The sequence below is a fragment of the Lissotriton vulgaris genome, chromosome 10, assembly GCF_964263255.1.
Source record: "Lissotriton vulgaris chromosome 10, aLisVul1.2, whole genome shotgun sequence".
Taxonomy (NCBI): domain Eukaryota; kingdom Metazoa; phylum Chordata; class Amphibia; order Caudata; family Salamandridae; genus Lissotriton; species Lissotriton vulgaris.
The window spans coordinates 260,731,321-260,749,006 of NC_141698.1; positions in this window are offsets into that span (position 1 = coordinate 260,731,321).

Sequence of the window (17,686 nt, forward strand, 5' to 3'; positions counted from 1 at the left end):
TTTGATGCCAAGATTATATTTTATGATGACTGCCACCCCTCTTGTACTGCCTCTTTGGTCCGAACACAATACTTCCTGGACCCTGGTCAATTTATTAAATACCGCGCTACACTTGCCATTTTCTAAGTGGATTTCCTGGAGTGGAATGACCCTAGCCTCACAGTTCTTAAGAACTTCGCAACCTGAGCCAATTTCCTCCTGGATCTCAATCCGTTTACATTCCAGGATATGAAATGAACCAATTTTTTACTCATTTTTATTGTTTAATGCCCACCTCCGAAATGACCCCTAAGATCTTAAACTATTCTCATAGACAAGTACTTCTTTTAGTAAAACCGAAAGACCTCTACTTTTTATTTGCGTCAGACTGCCATATGACAGAATAAGGACAATGGGGCAGATGTATCATCCTTTTTTTTGTCGCAAACGCTGCGATTCGGAAAATAGCAGCGTTTGCGACAAAAAAAACGGGATTTGGAATGTATCATTCAAAAAGCCTCGCAATATTAAGGAATCGCTAATTTAGCGATTCCTTAACATTGCGAGGCTTTTAAGAAATGGCAAATTGCGATTTAATATTTGAAATGTATCAAGCATTTCAGTGTTGCGATTTTTGACTAAGAATTCGCAAATTACCATCAACTTGTAGTTGGTGGTAACTTGCGAATTCTTTTCAAAAAGCACTTTTTTTAATTCTAAAGGTGCCATATGACGCTCATACATGCCCTTAGGGCATGTATGTGCGCCATATGCGTACACATATCAAATTCAGGGGTGCAGCAGGGTGTCCTTAAGACACCCTTGCACCCTTGAAATTATTCTCAATTTGCGATTAGCTAATTGCTAATCGCAAATTGAGTATAATTTTACATTCATTCCTATGAGCCTCCTGGCCCATAGAAATGAATGGGAAATTATTCCTTAATTGCGATTAGCAATTTGCTAATCGCAATTAAGGAATTCTAAGGAATCGCTAATAAATAGCGAAATTCTACATACATACCATTTTGCACTTCTCAAATAGCGATTCCTTAACAATCGCTATTTGAGAAGTGCAAAATGGTATCTTGATACATCTGCCCCATAGTGTTTTGTCTTTTTTTCCCTCATGCTCCCACAACCCAGTGTCCCCCACACACCTTGAGGGAACCCTCCTTCCTATCCCTAGGTGAGAAACTCGCCTTTCGAGATACCCCCGAGCTAGGGAAGGGAAAATCCAAATCAAACAGACAAAATATTAAGTGTAAGGGTAACTAAAACTTATACATATGATTGATCCTCTAATTCCCTATTTATATCTCTATTCTGAACCTTCCATCTGCGTCCGCAGGGAGTCCACCTCTTCCGGATCTCTAATAGTGTTAATTTTGTTCTGTCACAATATCTTCAGCATTGCAGGGAACTTCATCTGTACCTGGGCCCCCTTAGAGCGCAGATCATTCATTTTTGCACCTAGTTCCCCCTGCCTCTGGGCTGTTCTCTTACCCATATCTGATCGAATTTGGTAACTGAGGTCTCCAAACTTCAAAAACGATCTTTCAGGGCACGCCCCATCACTAATTCCTTGACTGAGAAGGAGAGGAAGTTTATTAGTATCTTCCTTGGGGTTTTTCTCCCGGGGTGTAACCTAATATTCAAGAGACTGGCATTATTGCTCCTGGCTTGCAGTTCAAGTCTCTCCAAGTCTTCTTGGAACGTATTATTTTGCTTTTTATGCCCCACTATTTCACTAGTGTTTACAGCTGTCGCAGCTGCCAATGACTTCACCTCGCCTTCCAAGACTGTAGTCTGCAAGGCTATTCCATCTATTTTTTGTTCAAGGATACCACATTTTTCTTGGATATCCTTCTGATTATATTCAGAAGTCTCAAATTTAACAAAGATGTCTTGTCTCAGACTATAGAGCAGATCTGCCAGCTGATTTTCTGAGGAAGACTTTCCCTGCGGGCTATGATCTGACCCTGAGCTCTCACCGTTGCTCAGGCTAGGACTATTGCCTTCTTTACTCTTATCCACCGCGCCATTCTGGGTTGCTTGTATATGAGAGATACTTTCTTCTTGGTTTTCTGCCAGAAAGGAGAAACGGTTTTCCAGCCTCAATGGCTCAGTCTGGTATGATTGTTCCACAGCTTTAGTCCCCGCCAGCCCCTCTACAGAACCTGCAACCTGCTCCATGATTTTAAAGTAGGACCTAGGGGAGGCTTAGAGCGAGAACGCGTCTCCCTTGGCCCACACCTTTTGGTTTTCCCAGATCCTCTAGTTGCTTTTCTCACAGGGTTACGACTTGAAGCTCTCTAACTATATGAGCTTTTTTCCGACAGCGCTTTTCTTCTCAGGCACAGAGCGTAAAAGGTACCAGCTCCTAGCCGGCGGAAGTTGCACCTCCCTAAGTGCAGCCCCAGCAACCCCTGCAGACTTTTTCTCCCCTATGAACGTTTGATTTGTGGATCCACTATGACCACCACTTTCTGAATCCTCGTTCATTAAGTAGACTCAGTTCACACAGGAAGGTGAGTCCTGGGAGGGGAGATCGCTTTCCATCCATCCCCACTTTACCTTGACGTTAGCGCTGAATCCCAGTTTCTGTAGCCCAGACTCTCCAGGGAATGAAGGAATGCTCCCACACCAGTTGCTGCCTGCTCTCGGCAAACTGGGGCTGGAACTATGCCTCTCCCATTATCTGCTACCAGCGTTAGATGCCCCTAAGCATCTATTAAGGCTCTGCCCCACTTAAGCCCAATCCTCGCTGTAACTGCTCAGGAACTCCGGAGAAACAACACCTCCCAGCACCAGTTCCCCTGAGGGGCGGGCCGCCTTCTGTGGGCGCAACCACAACCGTATCAATGCCCATAGAAAAACACGGACCAGAACTCTCCCGTTGCTTCCTTTTTGATTTTGTCACAGTGCTACTGCATACCATGCCTTCACCCGTTACCACAAACTTCGCATCAATGGATTCACCACATCACCGCTCAGAGGCCCTCCCGACCGGCATTAACCAGCCGCTTTGTTCCCCGATCACGTGACCAGAAACACAGAGGAGTCCTGATTAGTGATTTAATATACATTTTAACAAATATAACAATAAACATAATTTAAAAAAGTTAAACACACATCTATATATATAAAAATGAAAGTATGTCTGTCTGTCTGTTTGTCCTTCATGCATTACTACACCATTCATCCGATCAGCGTGAAACTTTGGGAAGTTGTTGAGTACACTCCCGTGAAGGTTTCTGTCAAAAATAATTTTTAAATCGGCCCCCCAGGGCCCTCATAATCTTTCGAATACTGAAATAGACAGCGAATTTGCAAGCATCGTCGACAGTTATGACCCCCAAACGGAAATCGATTGGTCAATCTACATCAGAAGCAGAAAAGAAAAAGGCAAGGCATTACGAGCTTCAGAAACAGACGAGCAACGGGAAGCAAGATTAGAAGCTGTTTGAATACAAACTGCTCAAGCCCGTAATGCTGTTCAAATACAAACTGCTCAAGCCCGTAATTCTCAAACGAACGAGCAAAGAGAATCAAGATTGGAAGCCGATCGAGTGCGCACTGCTCAAGCCTGTTCTTCTCAAATGAACAAGCAACGAGAATCAAGATTGGAAACAGATTGATTACGCACTGCTCAAGCCTGCTCGAATGAAACAGGAGAGCAACGAGAATCAAGATTGGAAAACGATCATTTACGCACTGCCCCAGCCCGCTCAAATGAAACAGGAGAGCAACCAGAATCAAGATTGGAAGCCAATCGAGGACGCATTGCTCAAGCCACACTTAGAAATGTTTTCGAAAATAAAATGAATACGTTTCAATAACAATGACACAATGTAAATTTAATGTCATCATAACGCTTTTCCTTGAATTTCCTTTCTTCTGAGATCGCAGCGATGCGCGATGGGTAAGCTAGTACATACAAATATATATTTACTTTAAAACAGTTAATAAACTATTAGTTTAAATTTATTTTATCATTTTAAAATTATATAAAAAATTTACAAATATTTTATCCATACTAATATTAGAAAGAGAGAGCCCAAACCTTTGAGGCGGGTAAGCTCCGGAACTACAGCGCTAATCAGAACATCCAATACAGCATTGGAAAGGTGAGTATAAGCAGATGGACATAAGCTATACACCAGCCCAATATATACATTACAAGTGAAAAAGACAGTTTTGGGACTAAGTAGTTCATTGTGGGCGTGGCGTTCTGCTGTAAAGCAATGCTTGCGAAAAGCGTACTGTGCAAGAATAGCGTTCTGACACGTCTTGAAGTGGGCGTGTCATTTAGCATTGTTGTGGGCGTGTGCCTTCAGAGACGCCGGAAGCATTGCGGAGAGGGGGAATAGCGTCCTTGGAGTTGTGGCGTTTGGCATTGGCGCGATGTGGGGAGTCTAAGTGCAACAAGCAAGTCTTTGGGGAGTGCGTGAACCTACTAAAGCACACGCTCTCAGTGTGCATGCCAGGACTGATCAGGGGCGTCGGCAGGAGCGGACACACACGTTCGCATTCTGCGGAAAGGACAACAAACTGCAGAGCACACGCTCACCTACCGCGCAACCGAAAGAGGGGTTCTGAGCAGCCGCACAGGCAAGTCGCATGAAACAATAAATGTACTATGCAATGAACTTAAAACTTTGCCTTGCCTATTCTAACCATTTAAGACATACTTTTTCGTACCCGGACAACATCGGGACGGGCTGCTAGTATATATATATATATATATATATATATATATATATATATATATATATATATATATATATATATTCACTGAAAAAAAACATAGGTCATAGACCATATATAGTTAGGAATTAGCATTTACAAAACCTTGAAAATTCACTGAAAAAACCATAGGTTATAGACCATATATAGTTAGGAATTAGCATTTACAAAACCTTATTTTACTCACACAAAACTATTGAAATGCGCATATATAGTTAGTTGCACTAACTATATATCGCGCACCCGCAATCCACTGCTGATCATGTCACATATTACATCATTCATGACATGGTCAGTGACATCACTGATGACATCACTGATGACATCTCAAATGACATCACTGATGACATCACTGATGACATCTCAAATGACATCACTGATGACATCTCAAATGACATCACTGATGACATCTCATTTGACATTACTGATCACATCACTGATGACATCATTCATGTGATAATACGATGAACCTCTTCAGACTCTAATATAACCTTAGATACACTCAGTGTAAACAGACACTCACAGACTGTCACTCATCCATGGAGTTACTCACACACCTAGTCAGTCATGCAAATAATCAATCACACCTCCATTTCCTCAACTATACAGTTATACACACCTTACTTATTCAAACATATACTAACACATATTTACTCTCTTATACAATCCCTGATAAAAGTTCACAATGATCCATACAGCCACTCACACATTCACTGGCTCTTATGCACAGTTATTTATATATGTCAACTCTCACATGTACTGTGTTTTACATATGTACTTTCTTTGACATGTAGCACTGAGATATCCATTTACTCACCAATACACTCATGCACACAGTCAACCGCCGATACAGCTGTTTCCACATGCACTTTTGAACCCATACATCTAGTGAATCAACTGCTTACACATCTATGCACAGAGTCATACACCTCCCAGCCACCCACACACACACTCAGTCTCCCATACAAATACTTGGGCAACCAATCAATAACCCATATAGTTACTCATATAGCTACTGATCAACACATGCAGCAGTTTACAGAACAACAGACATAATGATGCACAAATTAAGACAGTTTAGTCACTAACCCATGCACTCAGTGAGACACATTTAATCACTCACTCATACAGTCAGTCATGCACCTACTAAATCCTTCATCCAGACACTTATACATCCACTCATTCTTCAATATGTAAGACATATTTTAACTTTACAGAAACATACAGTCACTGGATGTTGTCATCAGTGATGTCATCAGTGATGTCATTTGAGATGTCATCAGTGATGTCATCAGTGATGTCACTGACCATGTCATGAATGATGTAATATGTGACATGATCAGCAGTGGATTGTGGGTGCGCGATATATAGTTAGTGCAACTAACTATATATGCGAATTTCAATGGTTTTGTGTGAGTAAAATAAGGTTTTGTAAATGCTAATTCCTAACTATATATGGTCTATAACCTATGGTTTTTTCAGTGAATTTCAATGGTTTTTTAATAGCAAATATCAAAAGCTGTAAAATGTATTCTTCTTTTAAAGGAAAAATATATTTTATATGTATTTAATATAATTTTTTTATGTATATACATTTTTTGAGGGAACGAATTTATCAACAATCATGCTGAAGAAGAGTGTGGGGAAAAAAAAACAAAGAGGAGGACTAAGAGGAAAGAACAATCAGTTCAAAAATACAATTGCTTTAAAGCATGAAGTGCTTTTCCACACATTTACATTAAAATAACCCATATTAGAACATACAAAATATCTACAGAGGAGACGGTGTACATTGAATTTTAGACTCTTCATTGGTACCTACTTGTTGGTACTTACATCACCCACACAACACAACAGCTCTATTCAGAGCTACCCTACCTCAAAGCACTCTAAAATATTATTTTACTATTTCCCTTGGTTTTCCCCCTGTTACGCTTTCCGGAACGCTACCCGGTGCGCGGACCGGGCGCTAACCGTGCGAAAATTTGAAAAAAAAAGGTTTTTTTTTTTTTACATATATGGGCCTCCTCAGCCACCCTCAGAAAACCTAGGGGGTCAGGATATGTCTCCCGTGCCCCCTTATATCCATTCCCAACATTGTTTATCATCCATATTGTGACTAAATTCGTCCGAAACACAAGATGGCGGACTCCCGTTACGCTACCCGTGAGCTACCCGGTTCGCGTACCGGGTAGCGCTTCCACCGCGAAAAATTGAAAAAATAATTATTTTATTTTTTTGCCCCTCAGGGCCCTTTAATAGCCCCCACATCAATCCTAGGGGGTCAGGAGGGGTCTACCTTGCCCCTTTCATTCATTTCCCCCTTCGTTTATTTCCACCTCTTGTCTCTCGATCCTACCGAGAGACAAGATAACGGCCGCTCCGGACTGTTTAGAATGTTGAGAGTCTCCGGAGAGCCAATCCGCTTCTCCTCGCGAAGTTCCGTTACGCGTCTGGTACGCGAACCGGGGCGCTAACCGGGACGCTGTCACAGATATATATATTTTTTTGAACGTTAATTTCTCAAAATCCACTGGAGCACATATCTTGAGACCTAGCAAAGGCACATCAGGCAAACAGTCTCTACAATTTTGCCAAGTTTCATAGAAATCCATTCAGCCGTTCGAGCTAAAAGTGAGTCCAACCGCCCTATAGAAAACTCAATGTTAAAAACATGTTTGGGGACCCCCCTTTTTTCTCGGCCCCAGCTTGACGAAACCCACCCCAAACTTTCAGGGGACGCTCAGGAACAAAATGTGCCATTTTCCTGAAAATTTCAGCCAATTCCGTCCATCAACGCCAAAGTTATTCAACATAGAATTTTCAGAAATCCCTATTCAAAAAAATCCTAACTATATATACCTACTGGCGACCGCCAGTAGGTAATATATAACATTTCTATGGCAAAGTGAAACCCCTCATTTTGTTCCTTTGCAAATTAAATGTTTTAAGTGTTAACACTTTATTCCAATCAAGATGACTTCAGGTGTGCCATACTTTTGTCATAAGTAAGACTGTTAGCGCTCTAGTTGTTCTTTAGAACACTCTGGGACACTCTGTCACTGGGCTATAGTTGGGCTAGTAGGTATATATAGTTAGGATTTTTTCTCTATGGGATTTTTGAAAATTCTATGTCTAATAACTTTGGCGTTTGTGGACAGAATTGGCTGAAATTTTCAGGAAAATGGAACATTTTGTTTCTGAGCAGCCCCTGACAATTTGGGGGGTTTCATCAAGGGGGGGCCGAGAAAAAAGGGGGGTCCCAAAACGCGTTTTTCCCATGTTAATTTCCATAGGGCGGTTGGCCTCACTTTTAGCTCGAACGGCTGAATGGATTTGCACGAAACTTGGCAAAATTGTAGGGACTGTTAGCCCGATGTGCCTTTGCTAGGTCTCAATATATGTGCTCCAGTGGATTTTGAGTAATTTAGGTTCAAAAAAAGATATATATCTGGGCGGAGCCTAACCACACATCTGATCTGATTGGCTGTCAGCACTTCATCCAAGAAGTGTTGGCAGCCATCTTGGGACCAATATACATGATAGCACCTCATTAAAAAGCATTGTAGTTAATAGAGGGTTTTAGGACTTTAGTTACATTATAAATCATTTGTTGATGGTACCATACTCGTTTTAGGAATTGTGGTGGGTTCTAAGGTGATTTTACCATGTGAAAAAACCTTCTGCTGTGATATCATGAATATTGTTTGAAAGAAAACTAATATCTCATGATTTTCCCACAGTGGTTTGGAAGGGGATCTATAAGCTAAACTGAAAGCATATTTTCTGTAAATTCACATTATCTTTCTCAGTCATGTGAAAATGAAGTCTGACATTCTCAGTAAAACATGTACATCCAACAAGGACAGAGACTGTGAGTTGATTCCTTTTTGTTCTACTGCAGCCTCCTAGAGTGTTCTAAAGAACAACTAGAGCGCTAACAGTCCTACTTATTACAAAGGTATGGCACACCTGAAGCCATCTTGATTGGAATAAAGTGGTAACTCTTAAAACATTTAATTTAAAAAGAAACAACATGAGGGGGTATATTTTGCCATAGAAAGTATGATTAGTGCTGCAGAATGAAAAATTAGGGCACATTTTGAGTGACTTCTCAAATCCTTTTCTATTTCATTAAAACATTCTGACATGCAGTCTCCCAAAATGGCCACCAGAGACAAAAGAGCCCAAATGTAGCCCAAATATCACCCAGATGTAGCCCAAGTATAGCCCAATGACAGAATGTCCCAGAGTGTTCTAAAGAACAACTAGAGCGCTAACAGTCCTACTTATTACAAAGGTATGGCACACCTGAAGCCATCTTGATTGGAATAAAGTGGTAACTCTTAAAACATTTAATTTAAAAAGAAACAACATGAGGGGGTATATTTTGCCATAGAAAGTATGATTAGTGCTGCAGAATGAAAAATTAGGGCACATTTTGAGTGACTTCTCAAATCCTTTTCTATTTCATTAAAACATTCTGACATGCAGTCTCCCAAAATGGCCACCAGAGACAAAAGAGCCCAAATGTAGCCCAAATATCACCCAGATGTAGCCCAAGTATAGCCCAATGACAGAATGTCCCAGAGTGTTCTAAAGAACAACTAGAGCGCTAACAGTCCTACTTATTACAAAGGTATAGCACACCTGGAGCCATCGTGATGGGAATAAAGTGGTAACTCTTAAAACATTTAATTTAAAAAGGAACAAAATGAGGGGGTATATTATGCAATAGAAGGTATTATTAGTGCTGCAGAAAGAAAAATTAGGGCACATTTTGAGTGACTTTTCAAATCCTCTTCTATTTCATTAAAAAATTCTGACATGCAGTCTCCCAAAATGGCCACCAGAGACAAAAGAGCCCAAATGTAGCCCAAATATCACCCAGATGTAGCCCAAGTATAGCCCAATGACAGAATGTCCCAGAGTGTTCTAAAGAACAACTAGAGCGCTAACAGTCCTACTTATTACAAAGGTATGGCACACCTGAAGCCATCTTGATTGGAATAAAGTGGTAACTCTTAAAACATTTAGTTTAAAAAGGAACAAAATGAGGGGGTATATTTTGCCATATGAATTATGATTAGTGCTGCAGAAAGAAAAATTAGGGCACATTTTGAGTGACTTCTCAAACCCTCTTCAATTTCATTAAAAAATTCTGACATACAGTCTCCCAAGATGGCCACCAGAGACAAAAGAGCCTAAATGTAGCCCAAATATCACCCAGATGTACCCCAAGTATAGCCCAATGACAGAATGTCCCAGAGTGTTCTAAAGAACAACTAGAGCGCTAACAGTCATACTTATGACAAAAGTATGGCACACCAGAAGCCATCTTGATTGGAATGAAGTGGTAAGTCTGAAAACACTCAATTTAAAAAGGAACAACATGAGGGGGTTAATTTTGCCATAGAAAGTATGATTAGTGCTTCAGAAAGAAAAATTAGGGATCATTTTGAGTGACTTCTCAAATCCTCTTCTATTTCATTAAAAAAATTCTGACATGCAGACTGAAACATGCACTTTGAATACCAGCAGCAGACGTCCCTGGTGAGCAGTAGCTTTACTACAGTGATCTAATGTGCAACTAGAGTGCTAACATTCAGAATTTATGGCAAATGTGTGACACATCTGAATGCCTTCTTGATGGAACCAAAGTAAACAAGCATCGAAAATGCAATAGATCTCGCCCTCGTTTAAGTTAAAGCCATTCTGTTTGTAATGAGGTGGCTTTTTAGCTTTGCTTTTATTAGTGTTTTTTCAACTTTCATGTAAATAGCATGCATCTGTATGCATATAAGTATATGTATGCATGCATTTATGTTTGTATTTATATAGATATACAGATGATATATGTTTATATATGTATGTATATATATATATTCACTGAAAAAACCATAGGCTATAGACCATATATAGTTAGGAATTAGCATTTACAAAACCTTGAAAATTCACTGAAAAAACCATAGGTTATAGACCATATATAGTTAGGAATTAGCATTTACAAAACCTTGAAAATTCACTGAAAAAACCACAGGTTATAGACCATATATAGTTAGGAATTCGCATTTACAAAACCTTATTTTACTCACACAAAACCATTGAAATTCCATATATAGTTAGTTGCACTAACTATATATCGCGCACCCGCAATCCACTGCTGATGATGTCACATATTACATCATTCATGACATGGTCAGTGACATCACTGATGACATCACTGATGACATCTCAAATGACATCACTGATGATATCACTGATGACAACATCCAGTGACTGTATGTTTCTGTAAAGTTAAAATATGTCTTACATATTGAAGAATGAGTTGATGTATAAGTGTCTGGATGAAGGATTTAGTAGGTGCATGACTGACTGTATGAGTGAGTGATTAAATGTGTCTCACTGAGTGCATGGGTTAGTGACTAAACTGTCTTAATTTGTGCATCATTATGTCTGTTGTTCTGTAAACTGTTGCATGTGTTGATAAGTAGCGATATGAGTAACTATATGGGTTATTGATTGGTTGCCCAAGTATTTGTATGGGAGACTGAGCATGTGTGTGGGTGGCTGGGAGGTGTATGACTCTGTGCATAGATGTGTGAGCAGTTGATTCACTAGATGTATGGTTTCAAAAGTGCATGTGGAAACAGCTGTATGGGCGGTTGACTGTGTGCATGAGTGTATTGGCGAGTGAATGGATATCTCAGTGCTACATGTCAAAGTAATTACATATGTAAAACACAGTACATGTGAGAGTTGACATATATAAATAACTGTGCATAAGAGCCAGTGAATGTGTGAGTGGCTGTATGGATCATTGTGAACTTGTATCAGTGATTGTATAAGAGAGTAAATATGTGTTAGTATATGTTTGAATAAGTAAAGTTTGTATACCTGTATAGTTGAGGAAATGGAGGTGTGGTTGATTCTTTGCATGACTGACTAGGTGTGTGAGTAACTCCATGGATGAGTGACAGTCTGTGAGTGTCTGTTTACACTGATTGTATCTAAGGTTATATTAGAGTCTGAAGAGGTTCATCGTATTATCACATGAATGATATCATCAGTGATGTGATCAGTAATGTCAAATGAGATGTCATCAGTGATGTCATCAGTGATGTCATTTGAGATGTCATCAGTGATGTCATTTGAGATGTCATCAGTGATGTCACTGACCATGTCATGAATGATGTAATATGTGACATCATCAGCAGTGGATTGCGGGTGCGCGATATATAGTTAGTGCAACTAACTATATATGGAATTTCAATGGTTTTGTGTGAGTAAAATAAGGTTTTGTAAATGCGAATTCCTAACTATATATGGTCTATAACCTATGGTTTTTTCAGTGAATATATATATATATATATATATATATATATATATATATATATATATATATATATATATATATATATATATATATATATATATATATATATATATATATATATATATATATATATAACATTTCTATGGCAAAATGAAACCCCTCATTTTGTTCCTTTGCAAATTAAATGTTTTAAGTGTTAACACTTTATTCCAATCAAGATGACTTCAGGTGTGCCATACTTTTGTCATAAGTAAGACTGTTAGCGCTCTAGTTGTTCTTTAGAACACTCTGGGACATTCTGTCACTGGGCTATAGTTGGGCTACATCTGGCTGATATTTGGGCTACATTTGTTTTTTTTTGTCTCTGGTGGCCATCTTTGGGCTACATTGGGCTACATTGGACTACATTGGGCTACATTTGGGCTCTAACATATATATATATATAGCCCAATGTAGCCCAATATATATTTTTTAAAGTTAATTTTCGTAAAAACCACTGGAGCATATATCTTGAGACATAGCAAAGGCACATCGGGCTACCAGTCCCTACAATTTTGCCAAGTTTTGTGGAAATCCATTCAGCCATTCGAGCTAAAAGTGAGTCCAACCGCCCTATGGAAAACTCAATGTTAAAAACACGTTTTGGGACCCCCCTTTTTTCTCGGCCCCCGCTTGACGAAACCCCCCCAAACTTTCAGGGACGCTCAGAAACAAAATGTACCATTTTCCTGGAAATTTCAGCCAATTCTGTCCATCAACGCCAAAGTTATTCACCATAGAATTTTCAGAAATCCCTATTCAAAAAAATCCTAACTATATATACCTACTGGCGACCGCCAGTAGGTAATATATAACATTTCTATGGCAAAATAAAACCCCTCATTTTGTTCCTTTGCAAATTAAATGTTTTAAGTGTTAACACTTTATTCCAATCAAGATGACTTCAGGTGTGCCATACTTTTGTCATAAGTAAGACTGTTAGCGCTCTAGTTGTTCTTTAGAACACTCTGGGACACTCTGTCACTGGGCTATAGTTGGGCTACATCTGGCTGATATTTGGGCTACATTTGTTTTTTTTGTCTCTGGTGGCCATCTTTGGGCTACATTGGGCTACATTGGGCTACATTTGGGCTCTAACATATATATAGCCCAATGTAGCCCAATATATATTTTTCAAAGTTAATTTTCGTAAAAACCACTGGAGCATATATATTGAGACATAGCAAAGGCACATCGGGCTACCAGTCCCTACAATTTTGCCAAGTTTTGTGGAAATCCATTCAGCCGTTTGAGCTAAAAGTGAGTCCAACCGCCCTATGGAAAACTCAATGTTAAAAACACGTTTTGGGACCCCCCTTTTTTCTCGGCCCCCGCTTGACGAAACCCCCCCCCCCAAACTTTCAGGGGACGCTCAGAAACGAAATGTACCATTTTCCTGGAAATTTCAGCCAATTCCGTCCATCAACGCCAAAGTTATTCACCATAGAATTTTCAGAAATCCCTATTCAAAAAAATCCTAACTATATATACCTACTGGCGACCACCAGTAGGTAATATATAACATTTCTATGGCAAAATAAAACCCCTCATTTTGTTCCTTTGCAAATTAAATGTTTTAAGTGTTAACACTTTATTCCAATCAAGATGACTTCAGGTGTGCCATACTTTTGTCATAAGTAAGACTGTTAGCGCTCTAGTTGTTCTTTAGAACACTCTGGGACACTCTGTCACTGGGCTATAGTTGGGCTACATCTGGCTGATATTTGGGCTACATTTGTTTTTTTTGTCTCTGGTGGCCATCTTTGGGCTACATTGGGCTACATTGGGCTACATTTGGGCTCTAACATATATATAGCCCAATGTAGCCCAATATATATTTTTCAAAGTTAATTTTCGTAAAAACCACTGGAGCATATATATTGAGACATAGCAAAGGCACATCGGGCTACCAGTCCCTACAATTTTGCCAAGTTTTGTGGAAATCCATTCAGCCGTTCGAGCTAAAAGTGAGTCCAACCGCCCTATGGAAAACTCAATGTTAAAAACACGTTTTGGGACCCCCCTTTTTTCTCGGCCCCCGCTTGACGAAACCCCCCCCCAAACTTTCAGGGGACGCTCAGAAACGAAATGTACCATTTTCCTGGAAATTTCAGCCAATTCCGTCCATCAACGCCAAAGTTATTCACCATAGAATTTTCAGAAATCCCTATTCAAAAAAATCCTAACTATATATACCTACTGGCGACCGCCAGTAGGTAATATATAACATTTCTATGGCAAAATGAAACCCCTCATTTTGTTCCTTTGCAAATTAAATGTTTTAAGTGTTAACACTTTATTCCAATCAAGATGACTTCAGGTGTGCCATACTTTTGTCATAAGTAAGACTGTTAGCGCTCTAGTTGTTCTTTAGAACACTCTGGGACACTCTGTCACTGGGCTATAGTTGGGCTACATCTGGCTGATATTTGGGCTACATTTGTTTTTTTTGTCTCTGGTGGCCATCTTTGGGCTACATTGGGCTACATTGGGCTACATTTGGGCTCTAACATATATATAGCCCAATGTAGCCCAATATATATTTTTCAAAGTTAATTTTCGTAAAAACCACTGGAGCATATATATTGAGACATAGCAAAGGCACATCGGGCTACCAGTCCCTACAATTATGCCAAGTTTTGTGGAAATCCATTCAGCCGTTCGAGCTAAAAGTGAGTCCAACCGCCCTATGGAAAACTCAATGTTAAAAACACGTTTTGGGACCCCCCTTTTTTCTCGGCCCCCACTTGACGAAACCCCCCCAAACTTTTAGGGAACGCTCAGAAACAAAAGGTGCCATTTTACTGAAAATTTCAGCCAATTCCGTCCATCAACGCCAACGTTATTCAACATAGAATTTTCCGAAATCCCTATTAAAAAAAATCCTAACTATATATACCTACTGACGACCGCCAGTAGGTAATATATATATATATATATATATATATATATATATATATATATATATATACACACACCAATAACATATTATTTAATTTTTAAAAATTGTATTGTAAATTAAAACATAAAACTATTTAAAAATCTTTCAACTTAAATTCCCACTCCAGTCAGTGCAGCAGTAGGGAAAGTTTTGGATAGCAAAGGGGTCAAATTACTGTTCCCACTCCAGTGAGTGTAACAGTAGGGAAAATGTTGGATAGTGGCAGGATGAAATTTACTATTCCCACTCCAATCAGTGCAACAGTAGTGAAAGTGTTGGATAGTGGAGGGGTAAAAATGAATATTCCAACTGCAGTTGGTGCAACAGTAGGGAAAATGTTGGATTGCAAAGGGGTTAGAATTACTATTCCCACTCCAATAGTTGTAACAGTAGGGAAAGTACTGGATAGCAGATGGATACAAATTACAATTCCCACTCGAGTGAGTGCAACAGTAGTGAAAGTGTTAGATAGCAGTGGGGTAAAAATGACTATTTTCACTCCATTGAGTGGAACAGTAGGAAAAGTGTTGGATAGCGGAGGGGTAAAAATTACTATTCCCACTCCAGTGAGTGCGACAGTATGGAAAGCGTCGGATAGCGAAAAGGTCAAAATAACTTTTCTCACTCCAGTGAGTGTAACAGTAGGGAAAGGTTGGATAGCGGAGGGATACAAATTACTATTCCCACTCCAGTGAGTGCAACAGTAGAGAAAGTGTTGGATTGTGGAGAGCTAAAAAGTAATATTCGCACTACAGTCAGTTCAAAATTCAAAACAAAACAAAATGTTAACAAAAATATTTAAAAAATGAAATAAATAAAAAATGTATAAATAGGTTAAAAATTAAAATACAAATATATTTAATATTTGTAACAAAAAAATTAAAAACACATAATGTTGAGTTCCTATGACAAATACCTAAAAATATTATATTAAATCAAATAAAATATAAACTTCAATTATAAATATTTTCGATTACAAATGATTTAGAAACAAAAACAAAAATTATTACATAAATTTACTTTTTGTTCCTACCCTATAACATCACACAATTCACAAACCACATCTAAATTGCACAAAAAATACTTCCATAATTAACATAATTAATTACCAATTAAAGAAATAGTATAATTTAAAAAACAAAATAAAACTCATAAAATTAATTAACTTCCCACACTTTACCCCTATAATTCCCACAATCTTAAGCTAAAATTAAACTGTTAAAAATGAATTACAAAATTAAAACTTATTTTCAATTAAAAAATGAATAGTATTTAACAACTAATTATAAAGTAAGTAAAATTAATGTACTCCCCTCGCTTTACCCCTGTAAAAGTAAAACCCACACACTAAATAAAACAAATACCCTAAATAAATATCAATTGATTAATTAATTAATAATAATGATCAACTAATCATTAATTGATTAAATACAGTTGGAATAACAAAGTTGCTGACATTACTTAAAGGGTTAGGCAATTACATCCCTAGTGTTCCAGACATCATGTTGTCATAACATACATCAACCAACAATTTAGAACATGGCAAGTAAGCTCAAACAAACACTGGGTCAGATTTACAAACCCCTTGTGACACTTTTGAGCCGCCGTTGTGTCACTTTTGTGACAGAGGCGGTGTAAACAATGTGCCACGTTGCGACACATTTACAACATGACACATCTAGAGAGATGCGTCACATTGTAAAGCCCTGTGCCACATTATACCTGCGTCAGCTATAATGTATGCAGGGTGGGCGTTCCAACGCAGGAAAGCCTCGTAAATGTGATGCAGTGAAATCTACATTATTTCACTGCAGCACTTCTACGCCACTGCATCAAAACCTTTTGCCTGCTTGAAGATGGCATAAGGAGAGACACAGCACAATAGGTAAAGGCCTTCCTGGGCATTGCTGGAGTTGCATCGTGCTTGCGTCACGACTCCAGCAATGCGTGAAATTTGGGCCAACAGATGCGTGACTCATCTGTCAATCCTTGTGCCATGGTGCGCCGGATTGTAAATGCGACACATCCATGGGTAGCTCATGTTTTTTTTTACGTGAAGCAAGTGAACTGACGCATCTCTGCTATGATGCACAGATGCATCCGTTCTTGTAAATCTGCCCCACTGTCCTTAAAAAAGGGTCTTGGCCTGTCTGTGTCAATGGGCTGCATTGCTAGATGCTACCAAGGTGGTGGAGGGAGCTGCGAACCGGAAACTTCAGCTCAACACAAACAGCCTATGTCCACTACCTGGGCGCCTTACTTGTTGCTTCAGGGTATCTACTCGCCATTGCCTTTTGTTTACCATAATGCCACATCATGACATTTACACTGAACGAATATAGAATGAAAATACCATGCTGTAATGTCCCAGGCCAGTGTCCGGATAAAGTGTGTCTGTCTAAATATGTTTATACATGTGTCTTAGAGATAGAGGAAGGAACCGGGTAAACAGAATGAACACCTCAAAATACTGAGACATCCATTTAGAAATGTTAGTTGTGTGACACAACTAAGCAGATGACCTTCTGTAGAAATAGTTAAGTATCTGCCATTTTCAAGGTGTAGGGCGTTTAGTGATGGGGACCTATCCCACATCTCTTCTATGATGTCAAAAAGTGCACACATTATTTCAGCTATGATGA